This window comes from Anas platyrhynchos, chromosome 5 (assembly GCF_047663525.1).
Source record: "Anas platyrhynchos isolate ZD024472 breed Pekin duck chromosome 5, IASCAAS_PekinDuck_T2T, whole genome shotgun sequence".
Lineage (NCBI taxonomy): Eukaryota > Metazoa > Chordata > Aves > Anseriformes > Anatidae > Anas > Anas platyrhynchos.
In genome coordinates, this window is record NC_092591.1 from 13,969,944 (window position 1) to 13,989,221 (window position 19,278).

Here is a 19,278-nt window from a genome sequence, read left to right on the forward strand (position 1 = left end):
AGCTTCTGTCTCAGCTTTATCATCTGTAAAACAAGGTAGCCTGATAAACACTTACTTCTCCAGGGTAGCTCACAGGGCTTGTGGGATTCTCTGGTTCATGTCTGTAAATGTAAATAAGCTCTGTGAATGTCAAAAGTTCTAACATTATAATGCTATAACTTTACATACTGTTCAAAAACGTTATTACAGATCCTAGGGCAGATGCCAGCCTGGGAATGGAAGGGACAGAGAAAAAAACAAAGCAAGCAGACAAGGATGTTAGAATAGGAAAAAGGCAATGACTTGTGGAGGAGACAACACCGCTGAGAGTTTCTGCTGTCAGCAGTCTTAGAACTCACAGAATTGGGACTTAAAGACAGAAAATAACACACAATTTTTGTGGGTGAAAGTCTAGCTTTTGGAAACTCAAGTCCCTTCACGGTGGAGAGGACACAGAGTAGTCCAGAATAACCATAGGGTCCTGTGTAGGAGTCAGGAAGAGATATCCTCTTTATGGTCTGTTTCATCTGAGTCATTCCTCTTTTGAATCTTGAGATAGATTACACTTGCCTTTAGCACCTTACTAACCTATGATAAAGATGTAGCTTGAAATCCCCTTAACACTTCCTCTGGCTGGTTTTATTGAGTGTGGTAGATGAAAACCTTATCCACCCAAATATACCCTCTCTTGAGGAAATCCAGCACCTAACACTCTTAAACTGAAAGAATGCTACCAAATTGTGGCTGTCCACACTGAATAGAGTGTAATTTTCTACAAGACCTTCTCACCCTTGAAAAATGACTCTGTAAGATGCTTAAAGAAAGACTGACCTCTATGAAGAGACGCGTTGTCAGGCATGAAGCTGGCAGGGCGGAAAGACAGACTGAAAATAGTTATATGGATTTTATCTGTTGTTCATGTAACATCAGTGAGCCAGCACCATCAGCCAAGTCTCCTATTATGTTTTTAGTACTGCTTTAACCTCTTGCTTATTTATAGAACAACCTTCCCAATTTTCACCTGCATTTTGGAGAAAAAGCAAGGAGGAAGTTGATAATGCTGGATTGTTCCCATAGATTTGTTATGGGAGAGCTGCTGTTTCTTTTTGCTGAAAATAAATGTCTATTTGAAAAACAGTCTTTTGAACAGTAGATGGGAATTTTTGATGGTTTTATTGGGAGTTAAACACCTTTTAAAATTGTATTTGTACAACTGTAGTCAGCTAAGAACACATGGGAAGTTCCCTTAACCTTGAAAATTTCCCTTTACACACCACCTGAGGAAAAGATAAATTTAAAATTTGAGACATGTGCATCTCTCACCTGTAACCATGAAGATAACGTTTAATATCAAAGGAGGAACTGAATATTTAGCCATTTTAAATAAAGAATTAGAAAATGTTCTAACAAGTATCTTCAGCTTTGCTAAAAGAAAAAATGGTTCACACAGAACAAAAATGAGGTAAAACCAGATCAAGAATAAGAATTTCAGATATGGCAGAGAAGAGCATGGAAATACCCTGGGATGTGACAAGATAGCTGCATGATCTTACAGCAGCCGGTTCACAGTGCGGACAGCTATTTCAGGTTACACAACAATTTCCAGTGGAAGTCTGCTTTCATTTTCTCACAGTTTTATGAATTTTCCTCTTTCAGCTAAAATTTTTGCAGGCTTAATGTGAGATCTTAAGTTCAAACTTAAGTAAGAATAGAAATGAAATGGTGAAAAACAGAAACGTTTCTGTTGTTCGGCAACATGGATATCTGTGAGCAAATAGTGGCTGGAATGGAAGGACTGTGAAATGTCCAGTGCACCTGCCCCAGCAGTCTGACCTGTCTAGGCCCTCTGACATTTTAAGTTGTGGCCCAAATCAGGCTACAAGTCTAGAAGAGGAGGTTAGGTTAGAGAGACTGGTACTGTCTTGTAGAGTTGCATTAATCTCTGCACTACAGTGTGGTCATCTCCAAATCCTTAAATGTGGAAGACCACATCTGTAACCTCCTGTCAGGAGCTTATACCCAACCTTTGGCTGGTTATATATGTAAAACTGATAAAAAGCTGTCACTGAACTAGTCTTAATCTACAGGTTCCATTTAAGATATAAACAGGACACACTGAGGTTTGGCAGCTCATCTCCCAAGATTTCCCTCAAAATCTGCTCTGAGCTCACCATAGAAATCAGTCAATACATCTTATTCTGTTGTTTATCTTGCTATCCCATGTAATCTATGGCTTGTTCAGCAGTCCAGAGAATCCCAGCAAAACTATTCTACTTTTCTGTAACAGATTTCCTAAACAGTGTGCATGGTTCTTGCCTATCTGTAGAACCTCCTAGCTAGACCAAAATCAGCTTTTTTCTTCTTGATAGTTTTAGAGGGCATCAGGTAAGGTTTTTTTTTGTTTGTTTGTTTTTTGTTTTTGCTTTTTGTTTTTTAATATAGGAACCAAGATTCCTATAATACAATACTGAAAATGTTCACATATGTGACCTGGAAGAAGATGTTTCTTCACAGATGATCCTACACAACCTTAGATTTTTGTACAATTTGGGAGAGAGGGAAAAAAAATCTTTAAGGCTTTTCTTTTCTTTGTGATTTTTATCTTCTGATAGCCTTTGTCACTCACTCTATATGAACTTTAATTCTCAAACTTACTGAATTTGCAATATTTGTTTCCAAATGTCATGTTGAGGACAGCAATAGATACTTCTCTTTCTTAGCTTTTAGTTATTCCTTTTCTTGACCATCTCTATTCAGAAATCCAATATCTTATTCTGTTTTCTTTCATTTAATTTGGAACTTTGTTTTGTGGCTTGGGTACCATACTGAGGATACAAACATGCACATGCATTTGACATCAGATGCTAACTACACAGAACTGTGTAGTTCCTGAAAGATGGGAGAATATAATCGTTATCTGTTTGAAGTGCTTTCTGATTACGCAACAATGTTAAAAACGGAAATCAAGATCCTTGTCAACATTTAAAAAATCAGTTCAATACCTGGTCTTTTTCTTTTTGAAAGTTTACATAGTGTGAAGAACAATTTAAAAGTATGACAGTCTCATGAACCTGTCCTACAATTGCAGTAATATAACTGCCCTCTGGCAACCACAGCATTTCATACCTGTAAAAAGAACATGAGGAAAATATTTGATGTATTTTTAGCCACCTTTAATGCTACTCCATAATTAAAGTAATTTGTAGCATGTATTAAATATTATTACATTGGTTTGCTGTTCTGATTTTTAATGACTTTTGAAAAGAACCACTAATAACAGAAAAATAACACTATGTTAATTAACAGTATTAATTTAAAGTGAAGTTAATGGCACTGTTTACATTACTAATGCAAGCAGGATTTGGCCCTTAGGAAGTCATTCCATATGGCAGTTACATGTTTGCCTCTGAAATACCAATACCAGCTGCCAGGTGGGCAGCTGAGGGTGAAAAAAATGTAAGATTATATTGTTGTGCCAACAAAACTTTTTGACCTATTAGCACAGGATAATTTTTGTGGATGACTAAAAAATTCAGCTATGCCTGGAGAATATTTTGGCCTTCTTGACACCATGGAGAGAGGAGTAGCACCAAATGACCTTGGGAGTACAAAAACAAGGCAGAACAAAAAGACTGGGAAAGGGAAATAAGCCCTTATACAGTAGTGAAGCAAAATGAGTAAGACTTGTGGGATAAGGAAGAGATGAGCTGCTTAGATGAAGGCTAAAGCTGAAGATTACAGCAGAGGCCAAAGCCCAGGTTAAGATAATGTTCTTCACATCTCTGCTTTTGGCTTTATCTTCCTAACCCAAGTTCGAAGCCACAACCATAATGAAGCTAATTTTCCTGATTCTTTATTTTTGGACACAAAGCATTGTGGTCTGCATTTTAGTGGGTTCCCCAGCTTTTTCCTGTATTCTCAATTCAACGTGACTCATTCAGCCCATGATCCTGAGTGAGGGCTGCTTCAAAACACAGCTTTGAAAACAAGGGCAATTATCATCTCACCTGCTTTGTTATTGGAAACATCAGCTCCATTCATTCATTATTCAGCTCAACTGTAATTTGTAGCAGGGAATAAAGGGGGAGAAGAAAAAAAAAAGTTTCATGTTAGAAAGATATTTTAGAGTACTGTTTCTAAAGCATAGGAGGAATTAATATTATTTTCGCTGTTCTTGTGTGCCTAAACGCTGAGCTTGCCCCTTGCTTTAAAGCATTAGAACTGTTTCAATGATTTCTCAGTGGTGTAGTAGATCTACACAGTCACAGACATAATGTAATCTTTAAAAAACAGTTGTTTTTTAACTGTTTTAAAAAGATTTTTTCTTTTTCCTTTTTATATACCTTCTGCATTGTGCAACGATGGAAATGCTGAATCCCAAATGCAGACTCCCAGCTGGCAAGCAATCTTTATTGAAGGAAATATGATACTTTTCAGAATATTATCTAGCTAAAGATTTTGAAGTCTTTTAGTAACACTAATTAAATAATTCTCTCAACACCTCGCTTGAGGTATTATTATCAGTCCCACCTTTTAGATGAGTAAAGTGGGTCTGCCTTGTCCAACCTTAGACATCAAGCCAGTGAATACAGTGAGCAAAGAATGTCAGACTTCTTGCCTCTCAACACTTCAACTTACTCATTTTCAACCATTCTTTTGTCACTATGTCATACAGTATTCCACTGGCCCCGGGAACACTAAGGGGAACTTATGAACACTTTAAAAAAAAATCTAAATTTCATTTAAAAAGTACATCAAGATCTTCTTCAGTAATGGGTGAAAGAGATCTTAAGAACCTGCTTGTAGTAAGTGTAGAATCAGGCCAGAAATTTCACAGAAATGTCATTTTTATTGCTTTTCCTCTTCTCTGATCTTCAGACGTACAGGTCTGCCCTCTGTGATCTGGCATGTGCATATACATATATAAAGGTATAATTTGTGATTTTCTGTTGATGGTAAATATTATATATATATATTTATAGCAAGATTCCACATTAAACTAAAAAAGAAGCAGTTTTAGAGGTGTGATCTTCTTAAACATGAATGCCAAGGCTTAGCTTAATTTCTGAAGGCTGTAGGGCTTCTTAGGTTTCTTCTTCTTGCCATTAAGGTATTATTTATTCTAACTGTTAGATGACCTTCTCTTTTCCCATTTTGTTATGTTAGTCAAAATATACTTAATTCCTGAGCTCATTTCTCTGTTCTTCTTTCCAAATACAAGTGTTTGGTTTGCTTTTCAGAAGAGACAGGAAAGTCTCTCTTTAGCTTCCCACTTCTTCAAAGCATCTTTCCGCAGAGAATGGCAGACAGACTTTTCAGAATGTCTTAACAGGTGAAATGGTTTACATCTCCTGCTCTATACTCCAAAGAAGATGAAGAATGCTTCCTATTTTTTACATCTGTTTGATGCCAACAGAATGTACGGTCATCTAAAAGACAAAGGGATTCTGGTTCAAGAATGCAGTCTTTGGCTTATCTGTCCTAGCCAAAATGCTTGTGCACTTCCCCATAGACCTGAATGGTAATGCTGTAGCTAAACCTCCCAGAATGAAAGTCTCCTCAGTGAAATGTCCATAGATCACTAATTTGTTTTGTGTTTTCTTCTCTGTTTTGCTGTTTTAGATACTATTTTTCTCATAATGAACAACATTCCCAAATCACCATCTGGAAGTAGCTACATACTCTGCCTTTCTTTCACCCTTAAGATGGAGAATAAGAATGTGTCCACAAAGAGTTGTGAAGACTAGATGAGATGTAAGGGAGTTAAACTGGTTGAATCTAAGCCCCTCCAGTGTGCTACCAGCCTGTAAAGAAAAAAGAAGAAGAGAGAGAGACTGTTATATTTTCCCAGTAATCTGATGAGAAGAGAGAGAGACAGACAGAGAGAGTTCACTTGGCTAATTTTCTAGCCAGCAGCTACAACAGTGCTTCTATTAGGAGTTATGAAAAGAGACAAAGAGATATAATAACTATAGATTGGCCTTGTTGGCCAGAAGTTCTAACTATGCTAGGGGGATGATGAGGTACAGAGGCATGCTCCCAAGGGATTTTTTTTTACTTTAATATCATCATTTTGGTGCATCTCTAGCTGCACATTCACTTAACACTGAATGAAAATAAAGGTTTTAACATATCACTGCCTGCCCAGATAGCTGAAATGAAAGCTGGAAAAATGCATTGACCTTGCATTATTCTCTTTGCATTTACTTTGTGAGGTTCAGATTCAAATTTTGTCAGCCAGTGTTTCAGACAGAAGCCTTTCCAGAAACCTTCCTTCAACAGATAAATTTGTTTCATCTTATCTTCACTTTTTTTTTTTTTTTTTTCTCTTATTAGAAAAGATAGGCACATGCCATCTTGCTTCATAGTCTGTCCAGCCCACTGTCATTAGATTATTCTCAAACTTATTTGTCAAATCCTTTACCTACACTTTTCTTCTTGTACTAATTCACTATAAACAAGAAACTGCACATCACTTATTTCTTTCTCTTCTGCTCATTCTTGAACTGAAGCAGTACCATCTCCCAAAGCACAAGCATTTGAAAATTATGCATTTTCACATTTCTCATCTACGCTAAATCCAAGATCATTTTGTTCCCCCTTACCACCTCCCTCTTCTTCTCCTGAGTGCTTGCCTGGATAAAAATAAAAACGCCTTAAGGAAATCCTTTCATAACCTTATAAATTGGGATGGTTAGACCAGAGCTCCTGACATGAGAGAACACATTTCTAGGAATGGGTGTGTGCCTTAAAGCAAGAAAACGGGCAGGACTGGGTATCTTGCAAACACTCCTGTCTTCATGAGCTAACCAACCTCCACTTAAAACACAGAGTAATTTGACTTTACTTCCATGAGGATTTGACCTTTGGAGAAGAGAAGCTTTTACGAATTTATGTGGCATCCAATAGCCATTGTATCAGGAACATTTCTCCTTCCTGGAGACATGCACTTAGCAAAGAAGGCAATTTAACATAAATGAAAAAGAGAGATGCACTAACAAAAGGGACCTGGCATGTGTTCATTGTTTTCTGAAAATTTCATGTGATTTTATTTGTCTGTATTTTCCTGTTCCTCAGTTTACCCAGCTATAAAGTCTAAATTACTGACACCTACAGTATTATATCAAGAGTGAGACTTTGCTAATCAATTAGATAAGTATGCTACATTGTCAGTGGTCATCTAAGATTTCATTACTGCACTGTATAGCTCATAGATCTTCACTGTGACTCACTGTGACAGCCACTACAGAACTTAAATACAGCTAGTTACAGGCTCCAAATGTTGTGGTTTCACAGGATTAGGTCCAAGAAGAGATTTGGGGCAAATCAATCCAAATTTTAAGCACTGCTGAGATCCTTAACCTCCCACTCATCTGCTGCCAAATTCTGAATAATTATATATACAGTGTTCAACTTCTTCACTAGGAGCAATTGAAAACTCCATCCAGAATTGCCAGATAACCAAGGTTTGAGGGTTCAGGCATAGGTCTTGGATGGGAAAAAAATAAAAATTAAAAAATCCTTGCTCCAGATAAAAGAAAACAAAAATTTGAAAACTGTTTGCTGACACTTAGAAGAATGGTCCAAATGCAAGTGCTTAGCTTGCAGAGTGCATTTATTTCTATTCATGAAACTGCTTCTGAAGGGGGTCTAATCCTATGCAAGGTACCCAGTTCTGCTAGGGGAAGGAATCTCAAGAGTTCCCAATACCTCAGAGTGGAATTTAGCCTTGAGCTTCTCCTTGTCTGATGACTGCTTTATGCAATGCCTAAAGCTTGCTGGTTTCTGAGGGTCCAGTTTCTAGGTTCCTCACTCTTTGTGTTTCATGTGAAGTGTGCCTGTGACACTTCACATAGGGGCTGCAAATTTCTTTAAACTGCTAGGCACCTAAAAATTACATGCTGCATGACCCAGATCCTTTCAAGCATCCAGCCCCCAGTTCACTACATATTCCCATGTTAAGACTAAGCTCATCCTCGTGTACCTGGGCTCACTCACTAGCAGCTGATGACACACAGCTGAGGTCATTCTAATTCCCTCTAGTACAAGGTAGGGGATACACATGCAGGAGTTAGTTCATTATGGTATTATAATCATGCCCTGCTTATACCCCAAAGTCACTCAATTCCATTAAAGGCCAGGAGAGCGATTGTGAACTGAATCCCGAAGTGAGTAAGTAGCACTGTTTGGAGAGAAGGTCGATGAGGTCATGGTGGTATTCATGGTGATAGGAGACCTCACGAATTCACCTATTATTTTTCATTTCATTCCCTTCCTCGATTTTTTTTTCTCTGAGCTCTAAATAATTACAGCCAATATAAAATTTGTTTAGAGTTTTCTTTGTTAACTAACTCACATTCCTACCCTTTCTTAATTTTTCATAAATTCAAATATTTGATATTAGATACATGCTAAGCAGCTGGGCCAAGAGGATCTGAGTGTCACAAATATTTTTGTACCATCAGTACAGTAATGAGTGCAAGGACTGTCCAGTATAATCATTAGTATTTTTCTTTAGCTCAGAAAAAGATGTATATATGAGTTCCAAAGGATATTGCCTGGAGGCTATGAAAGCAGAGAAGACATGAACAAGGAAATATTAGGAGCAAAATTTACCTGTTTATTGTGTGAGTGATTTGCACTGCACTAAATTTTTGCAGGATGCATGTGGCAGAGGCAATCCGAGTGGCTGTATGCACCAGTGAGTGCTCCCAATTGTTTCTAAACTGGGGACTTACCAGTGACACTTCAGGTCATTAGATGGGGAGAACCGCCAAAGAAACAGCACAGTAAACCCAAACAGCCTTTGCTCATCTGCTTAGGTTTAGCTAAGGCTATGTGACCAGGATATAAATTTGGGTAGATCTGAATTCTTTCTTGAAGTGTTTGCCAAGACCTAAGGAAGGAAAGAAAAGTAAAATCAGATTTTCTTCCTTTGGTGTGAAACAGAAAGAAAAGGGTTTTTCCAAAGAGAAGGAAATGCATTTGTAAAGACTGTCCGCCTTTTTAACCTCATTCATCATTTCTTCATCATATTCAATACAAGAGACGAGGAACAGACCAGATAAAGTCTGTGAAATTACTATTCACATTTATGCAACATAAGAATCAAAATGGAAAAGTAGAAATCAAATACATCACTTCCTTCCTGGAAAGATACACATTTTGCAGCCTCAGATCCATTTCAAATACTTTCATATCTGCTATTCAGTGTTTCCTGAAGGAAAGTGAGAAAAACAATTTCTAAGTATGGAGTCAAGAAGAACACTGTATTGTTTAGCCTAGCTGTCAGATCTGTACATAGGAACACTGCTCATTATCAAAAACAGTGACATGCAGGATCTATTTAAGGATACTACAGGGCAACATTGTTAAATGGTGTAGCACACAAGGTGAAAAATAACCTTAATCAGGGATACTAGAGAAGTGGACCTGGAAGAAAGAATCTCGAAGATTGACTTGGCCCGTATTCATTGGATTTAGTGACCACCAGTCAGGAAAAGTCTTTTTGCAGTTTACAGTAGGTATGGCAGTTAGGCCTCGTGCTTAGCATATACATACATATATATATGTGTGTGTATTTTGATATTTAATTTTTACTGATGTAAGTGGACAAGACCTCAATTTCATGTCTCGTGGAACCTAATGCAACACAATGTCCTAACACCATTCTTGGGCACTTGTTCAGTACCATCTGTTAAACAGAAGTGTTCCCTGACAAACTGCCATTTAAGTGCTGGACTAATCCAACACCGCTTAACCATGACTACTGACAAGATCACAGTATAAACTGATATAATTAATTTCTTATTATGAATATTACTACTATTATTATTACACTACTACCTTCATTTCCCAATAGCAAATAGTGCCCCATTGTCCTGGGCACTGTAGAAACATTCCATAAAATTATGACCATAACTCAAGGGTAAATAAAATAACTAGAAGTTAAACAAACATTGAAAATGCTCTAATTAGTGCCAACAGAAATGATGTGGTACCATAATTATTATATGCATCCTTGTTTGCCACTAAAATGTCATCATTTGCCAACAATAACCTCACTGTATTTTTCAACATGATCCTACATTGTTCTTAGAGTATGAAATAATTACGGTTGGTGTAATTTGGGGAAGAAGGTTCTTTTGTATTAGCCAACTTCCTCTTTCCCACATGTAGCCCCATTCTTAGTTCAGATGGCCAAAATTATTTGAATTAATGGGCCAAACACTAAATATAGATATAGGACAGTTTGCCTCGCTGGGGCAAATTTACATGCTCCAAGGCACTTTCTAGATTTTTTGTGACCATAAGATCTAAGCCAGTGTGGTATTTCTCATTTTAAATCAAAACTAATCACAAAAAGTTCCAATCTGACTTTGTAAGAAAGCAATTCTGGATCATGCAGTGATGCATGTCAAAAAGTCCAACATGCCACCAGCCTATTAAAGCAAAAGCAATAAGAAGAGCAAGTCATAACAGAAGCAAAAATGAAGTCCTTTTCTTATATATAGACTCTCTCTCTCTCTTTTTTTTTTTTTTTAATTATTTTTTTTTGTTTGTTTAAATCCTTGCTTTGGGACACACACACACTTCATAGCATTCTGAAATCTGTTTTGCCAAAAATAGGGACAGGAAAAGGGAAACTTACATCTTTAATTACTATCCTATTGTTGGTAGAATTTATAAATTATGATATTGTTACCTGAGGGCTTGCTGACAGACTGCATCAGTTCTCCTCAGTCTGGCTGTAATCCCAGCCTATATTTTTTTCTTTTAAATCTTGGAATGCAGACAAAAAAGGGTTTCCCTTCAATAAACCAACTTGTCTGAACTCAGATTACTGTGCTGTGTCACTAAAATAAAGGATCTAACACTAATCTCCTCAGCTTGTAAACAACAATATAAATTATCTACAGTATTTGCTAGTCTCTTCCCCAGGTAATGGAGTTTATTTCATACATCAATTCTTATAAAACCAGAGTAGAGCTCAGACTGGGATTGAAACACTTGATTTGCTTGGATATTGTTTAGCTCTTTAAACCCCAGTCAGTAATTAGCCAAATTTTGCCCGTCCACCACTCAGCTAGATGTAAAATTAAGAATTGGGTGTTTGTTGCCTAAGAAATCCATTGTAAAACTTATTCATCATAAATCACTTTCAATGCTAGCACTCTGAGAAAAGCATAAACATCTAAGCATGAATGAAGAGAATTTATACAAGGAAAAAAAGATGTTTTTCAATGGCAGGTGGAACCTACCACCCCAGTTTCCCCCCCATTGCTGAGGGAACTGTCTGCCAGTTTTTCATTTTGGGGCATCCTGTGCAGTTATCCTTCTTCATGAAAGGGAAATATGACTCTCTGGTCATGGCCAGTTGGAGAGGTCCCAGATGAATGGAGACTTGCTCATGTGATATCCATCTATAAGAAGAGTCGTAAGGAAGATCTGTGGAACTCCAGGCCTGTTAGCCTGATATCAGTACCAGGGAAAGTTATGGAACAAATCATCTTGAGTGCAATCGCACAGCACATACAAGACAACCAGGGGATCATGCCCAGCCATCATGGGTTCATGAAAGGCAAGTCCTGCCTGACCAACCTCATCTCCTTCAATGACCAGGTGACCCACCTGGTGGATGTTGTGGATGACGTAGTCTACCTAGAAAGCCTTTGACACAGTCTCCCAGTATTCTCCTGGAGAAGCTGGCAGCCTGTGGCTTGGATGGGTACACTCTTTGCTGGGTTACAAAATTGGCTGCATGGCCAGGTCCAGAGAGTGGTGGTGAATAGAGTGAAATCCAGCTGGTGACCAGTCATGAGTGGTGTTCCCCGGTGTTGAGGCCCGTCCTCTTTATTGATTATTTGGATGAGGGAATTGAGTGTACCCTCAGTAAGTTTGTAGATGACACCAAGTTGGGAGAAAGCATTGATCTGCTGGAGGGTAGGAAGGCCATGAAGAGGGACTTGGAAAGGTTGGATCAATGGGCAGAGGCCAATGAGATGAGGATCAACATGGCTAAGTGCTGGGTCCTGCACTTTGTCCACAACAACCCCATGCAATTCTACAGGCTTGGGGCAGAGTGGCTGTGCAGAGCTGTGCAGAGGAAAAGGATCTGGGGGTGGTGGTTGATATTAGCCTGAACACAAGCCAGCAGTGAGCCCAGATGGCCAAGAAGGCCAACAGCATCCTGGCTTGTATCTGAAATAGTGCAGTCGGAAAGACCAAGGAGGTGATTGTTCCCCTATACTCAGCTCTGGTGAGACCACATCTTGAGTACTGTGTTCAGCTTTGGGCCCCTCAGTACAAGAAAGACACTGAAGTCTTGGAACATATCTAGAGAAGGGCTGTGAAGCTGGTGAAGGGTTTGGAACACAAGTCTTATGAGGAGCAGCTGAGGGAACTAGGGTTGTTTAGTCTGGGGAAGAGAAGGCTCAGGGGAGACTTTATTGCTCTCTATAACTATCTGAAAGGAAGTTGTGGGGAGTTGGGGGTCAGCCTCTTCTCACAGATAATTAGCAATAAGGCAAGAGGGAATGGCCTCAAGTTATGCCAGGGGAGGTTTATGTTGGAAATTTGGAGACATTTCTTCTCAGAAAGAGTAGTCCGGCAATGGAACAGGTTGCCCAGAGAGGTGTTAGAGCCACTGTCCCCGGGGTTGTTTACAAAAAGGTTGGTTGTGGTACTTAGGGTCAGGGTTTTGTGAACAATATTGGTGGTAGGGGAACAGTTCGACTAGATGATCTTGGAGACCTTTACCAACTTTAATGATTCTATGACTCTAATAAATTCCTTTCCATAATGCAGTTCCATTTTTTCACATAACACATAAGTCACCATCCAATGAGCTGAAGGAGTGTGCAGAGCACAGAACATTGGCTCCAGAGTCAGGGGAGCAGCATAACACTTTCCATAGGGTAACTGGAGATGTTTCACTTCAGCTTGGGCAGTGATCATATCTATGTATGCCTTTTAAGGAGTAGTGGTTAGTGCTTGGATAATGAAAAAGGAGTAAAACGCATGTGCTTTAAGGTGTTCACACATTTCACTTAGCAAACAAGTCATTTTACTTCAACTTGGTTTTGTTATAATCCAACAAGAACCACTTCTCAAAGAGAAGTCTTCATTCAGATGAACCAAAGCCATGTAGTCATTGAAGATGACATTTCTATGAGCTTAAATGTGGATCCTAATTCCTGGATCCAGGCCAAAATCCATGTTGATTAATTCCATTCCTTTGGGTGAAGTGCCTGCCTGGCTAACAACTGGAGAACTTCATCATGTAAGTCTTGTTACTTCCATTCCAGATAAAACTGTGGAAAAGCATTCAGACAATTAATTTATCAGGACAATTAACAGCATTCTCAGACTGAGTTCAGCAAATTGTTAGGGCATAAAAGAATAGGAAAAATATTCCTTCCAAATACCTGCCATAATCCTGCTATGTACTTAAAATGGAAAATATCAGAGTAGCAAAGCCTTGTTTTTAACAGGGAAAAATTATATGGCACAATCAAAAGCTACATAGTATTGACCGGGTTTTATGGTCTGATCTTCACTTTCCTGTAACCAAATTTTTCACCTGGAAAAAAATCAACATTTTTTGAAAGGAATTAGCAACCAAGTTGTTTAGATGGAAACAAAATCTGAACATAACATTTACAGCATCATTTGAAATCAATGCAGAGGAAATTAGCTACATGACTTTACAATTAAAAGGACCAAACAGACAACTTCAGAAAAAGTTAGTCCCCTATGGAAAACTGAACATAACTGTCTACAGCTACACAGAAGACACCAGACTCAGAAGATATGAAATACTGAGTGTGTTATTGTTGTTTGTTGTTGTTGTTGTTTGTTTGTTTGTTTGTTTTGTTTTGTTGTTGTTTTGTTCTTTCTTTTTTTATGGTCTTTGCTGCTACAAGCAGAGAGATGGGAATTTAAAATTCCCTGGGCCTCCGTGGAACTCAAATGTATCCATATTCCTGTAATGCAGTTTCTCTCTATAAGTGTACTAACCTCCCACTAAGAAAATTAGCTCTTTAATCACTTGAATCCAAATAAAGCATTGCTATATCCTAAAGGCACTGAAATTCTGCACTTTTAAAAGAGTGTCTGAACATTACCCAAACACATGTAGAATGGGGGAAAGTTCTTTTATTTAATTTTGTGCAATTAAAGAACAAGTCAGGTAGAAACCAAAGCAGTATTTGTGATGTTGCTCACTAAAAGCAGAAGGCCTGCCTTCCACATCTCTTATATTAAGTGTAAGATCCAACATCAAAAAGCAGAAAAGAAAGAGAACAAAAGCTGAAAAGTCCCTAGTGTTATTGCCCATGAAGAAAACAGTCTCAGTTGAGACAGCAAAAGATATCTCATACTTTTCCATCTGTAGTGATTTATGGGACTTCAGGTTACAAGTTTAACTTGTCAGGTTTGCACAGAATGCTTGGATTTTTCCCAGAACATACTGAATCAAATGGCTCCCTCATTCATAGTTAGAATATGCTGACCAAAGCATTAAATTAGACAGGCAAAAGTGACACGTAAAGGGACTGGTTTGGAAGTCCTTAAGTGACCTCCTACAATACCTACAAGCCCCAAAAGATCCTCTTGTAAAATCATCATCCTAACATCTCTCTAAAAATAAGCACCCTGCTCAAAGAAGCATACCAGAGAGAGCATCTGTCGTCTTGATATACTGATCTGAAACTAATAATGCAGTAACAGTCTTTTTTGATGGGTCCCTCACAAGTTCAGCTGGTGATGGAATTCATCACAGTCTACTGCTTTCATCACTTTTTCCCACCCTCAATTTGATTCAATTCCCTTGAACTTTGTGCTCAGAAACCCTCCCCTTACTCCTAATGTATAAACCTTCATCTTTTGAGCCTCCTACATGAAAACCATCCTCGAAAGTCGATGGACATGAAGAATTCATGGAACATTGCTAACTTTGAGACAGGCTTTTCTCTGAATCTCTGCATACATATTGCATTGAGAACCCTCCAATTCGCCTCAGTTCTGAACAGCTTGGCAAGTTTGGTATGATTACAGTTGGGATCAACATTTCAATAAGACATAATTAGTCTGCCAGGTGATTAATTCATTGTGCATATTAGGCTATCTAAATTATCCTCATTAAGGCTGTATTCCAATAACTTGAAGCTTAATTTTTAAGTATATGACTAGTATCCTTGAAATCTTGAGTCTCTTCATATACATAATGTTAAGCACGTGCATAAGTGCTGTAATGAATAGGAACACTGGCTCTTTTATACTTTTTTTTTTTTTTTTTAACTGTTTATCATCACTACTTAGAACTTATTCGCAGACTGTATATATGTATGTATATATATATATATATTTTTTTTTTTCTGTGCTGTCATCAGCATTCTTGCTCTTCACTGCTTCATTGTTTGTATTGTTATTCACGGTGCACTGGTGCTAACACCTCTGATCAGCTTTCAGGATCTCATCCTGTTCTAGGAGCCGTATAAACCCAGAACAAAAAGCCTGTGTTGCAGAGAGGTTTGATCTAAATGCAATACATGGATACATGGATACATCGTGAGCAGAAGACAATAATGAGAAAATACACAATAGTTATTTTAAGAGCAATATCATGTTTCAGTCAGAGAAGCCAATGGTACTTGACAGGGTGGTTTATTATGTTAGACTACAAAGTTATGTTCTTCTTACCTTGTGCAAGGATTATACTATATTTAGAAACATAGTATATAAATACGTCAGGCAGCATATCCAGCAATAAGGGCACAAAACTGGGGCTAATAATATCTGTCCATTCCTTACTTTGGCTATTTAGCTGATGAACACCATTGCACCTTTGTGTGATGCTACAAGCTGTAACAGACTTTGAATTACTTGGAAATAGAGTGGCATGTAGCAGGCAAAAATTTTGAATGAGGCTGTTACAGGCTACTACAATATAAATAATTAGTAGAGATGTTAATAACAAAGGTAGGTTGTATGTTCCCTTCTCAGTGGAGTCTATTTAATCACAGTCTACTAGACCCCAGTGGATGTATGTATCCCTGGCCCATGGGATTTCACCTGATTTCAGAAAGGCTTACATAGCACATAGAAAGGGTCAAAAGGAGATGGTTACATTGGGTGAGGTTAATTAAGTGTCATACCCCATTTCCATTTTTCAGAAATACCAGCTTTATCTTATGTACATAAAACTAGAAAATAATGTCAACTGAAGCCACCAGAAAGACTGCCAGTAGCTTCACTGAGATCTGGATGGATACCTTGAAGGGGCAGGTGGAAGTCACGGCATGTATTGTTCTAAAATGTCACAGAGTCACAAACAATTGTGTATTCAACATACAAAAATAAAGATGTGATTATCGCTTTCACATGTACACATGGTTGGAAGTACCTGCCACAAATGTAGAGCTATCTTCTTCTTTAACTTCCAAAATTGGAGCCTAATTTCTTAATCTGGGTTTAGTTAAACTTCCTCTACTGCTTCTGGCACTTGTCATCAAAAATAAAAGAGTCGAAAAGAGGGGGTGGAAATGCTAATTAGCCCCTGTCACAATTCATGCTGCTGTTGTAAGAATTCACAGTATGCAAAGCAGGTTCAAGCTACCCTACGTGTCAAGCCCTGCTACTGCTGATAGAAATTGACAATTCTTGGGTTAAAAGGCTAGACAAATGCTCCATCTTCTCTGCATTACAGATGATAGCATCTTTTTGTTTAGTCCATCTTAAATTGCCCATTACAATATGAAAAATAGAAAGATGAAGGTCTTTCTTATTAAGTGATGATAACACCAAGAATAACAGTGTACCTTTGGTACTACAGCACTCCTGTTATGTTCAGACAATAAATAAGTAGCTGAATCAAGTGAAACTGCACTGAAACTTACTATAAATGTCACAGAAGCAAAATTTAACAGAGTTAATTCCAAGATAAATGACTGAGCACTCTAAGCATATTATCATTAAATCTAGCAGGTTGTTGTTTATATGGATCTGGAGTAATCTAAGAAACCAAAGTAGAACTGTGACTAGATGGGTAAATATGTGCCAACAGATCAAACAATGAAAATTGGGATCATCACTGTTGATCACTTTCAGTGATCTTTGTATCCTTCTAACTACAGATAATTTCTCTAAAGTACAGCTTGGTGCACATATGGAAAAAGCAATCGTTATTAAACACTTATGCATCCCTCTGTGAAGAAATGTACTTTTACTTAAATTACTGAATTTAGAGTACTGCTTGTGTGAACCTTTACTGAACATTTAATGCTAATTCAAATGGAGAGGAACAAAGGCCTGACTGTTTGTCCATGTCAATGCACAGAAGTTTGAGGGTGAGCATGCATAACTGCTAAATAAATGATTTCAGACAAGACCAGGACATTACATTTTCCTAGCCATATACAAAACTTCTTCCATGCCCAGAGTAAAAACATTAAGTAACTTGGGAGAAGAGCCTTAAAGGAATTGATGTTCCCACCTTTGTCACCAGCAGGTGTAGTTACCTCCATACAGGATTTTCTGGAATATATGTCTTATAATTGCACCATCACTGTGACTGTACACAATGTCATCCTCCATTTTGGAAAGTGAGCGTCTGGATTGCTGGATACAGAATAAACTGGTGGGCTGAAACATATTGCAATCTTCTATTGTTGTATTTGCATAGGCATTAACTCAAAATAATGCAACTACTGAATGTAAACATATTATATGACTTCAGAAGAGGACTGACAAACTATTAAGTCTTAAAATACAGGCTTCTGAATTCTTGCCATAAATTTCTGTGTTCTTAAATTCATGAACCTCTAGCACTTGCCTGACAAAACTAATTCACTTGATTGAATTCACAATTACAGTCTTTCTTCACTTGGACAGATCTATAGGGGGAGACATATAACAGTGACTTGAAGAGTAGTTTAGGGAAAAATTTGGGATTGACTCTATTCCTCAATGTATTATATTCAAAGCGAACAGTTGTCTTTGTCTTAGACACTCTGAGAGATACAGGCTAGTGCAATTACTTCCCATGGGTTAATTAGAGAACCACAATCCTGCCATAGCATACCTGCACTAATACTGCTGTCTCCCTCCCTCTAGTGCACTGCTATCCAAGGTAAATTGGACCATTAATGTATACACCAAATGTATCTCAGCTGTTGCTGAACAAAGAGCCAAAGTGTTCTTAAAAAGTAAAAAATAAAATAAAATAAAGTAAAATAAATAAAATAAAATAAAATAAAATAAAATAAAATAAAATAAAATAAAATAAAATAAAATAATAAAATAAAATAAAATAAAATAAAATAAAATAAAATAAAATAAAATAAAATAAAATAAAATAATAAAATAATAAATAAAATAAAATAAAGTAAAATAAATAAAATAAAATAAAATCAAGATAGATGAATTTTCTTAATAAGTGGCTAAAACATCCTCAGCATATCCGGAGCTATTTTGCTGCTCAAGGGTTTTCAATATGATGCTCTGATGATAGAAGAACCACTTCTATCAAATATTAAGCTACTGTAAATTTACTATAATTGAATAATTTGCCTCTTAGCTTTGGTTCACTAAAACTGTAGCAAGGTTCTCATCTCTAAGCGATCATTCCACAGTCTGTTTCAATATATGTCATGTCAGATAAGCCTCATATATAGTACCATTTGAGATTTAGTAATTCCAAAGCCAAGGGACCTTGTAAAAGATCTGGATGATTGACCATAAAGTATGTACGTATTTAGTCAAATTAAATTGAGATTAGAGTTTCAAGCTCCATATTTAAACACAAAATAGTTGGATAAATCTTTGCTACTTTAGAGAAGTACTATCTATGAATTCAAACTAATGGAGCAAATTCTACAGAGATTTTCAGCAAAAGGGACTAGGGGAATTTGGGCGGATTTTTTCATGCTTGGAGACGATGGTGAGGGGAGAGTAATGCTGTGAGATCTCTTTTTCATGAACCTGATCTTGAAGTTGAGTACCTTTTTTAGTCTAGTTTTACTTGGTCAATGCCTTGCGTTTTCAGGAACTGTTTGGCAAGACAGAATTGAGCCCAGGTTTTCCACAAATAGCTCTCTCAATACAAAGGTGAGCCATTATCATCACTGTTTGTGAAGAAAAGCCAAAAAGCTAAAAATTCAGTAGAAGCTTTTTCAAACTAAATGAAAATATTAGAAATAATCCGTTAAAGGCCACTTCCAACTCAGTTTTTCAGGCTAAAAGTATTTGGTGTTTTTGTAAGGCAGTGTGACATATGCTTATATTTGGGATGTCATACTG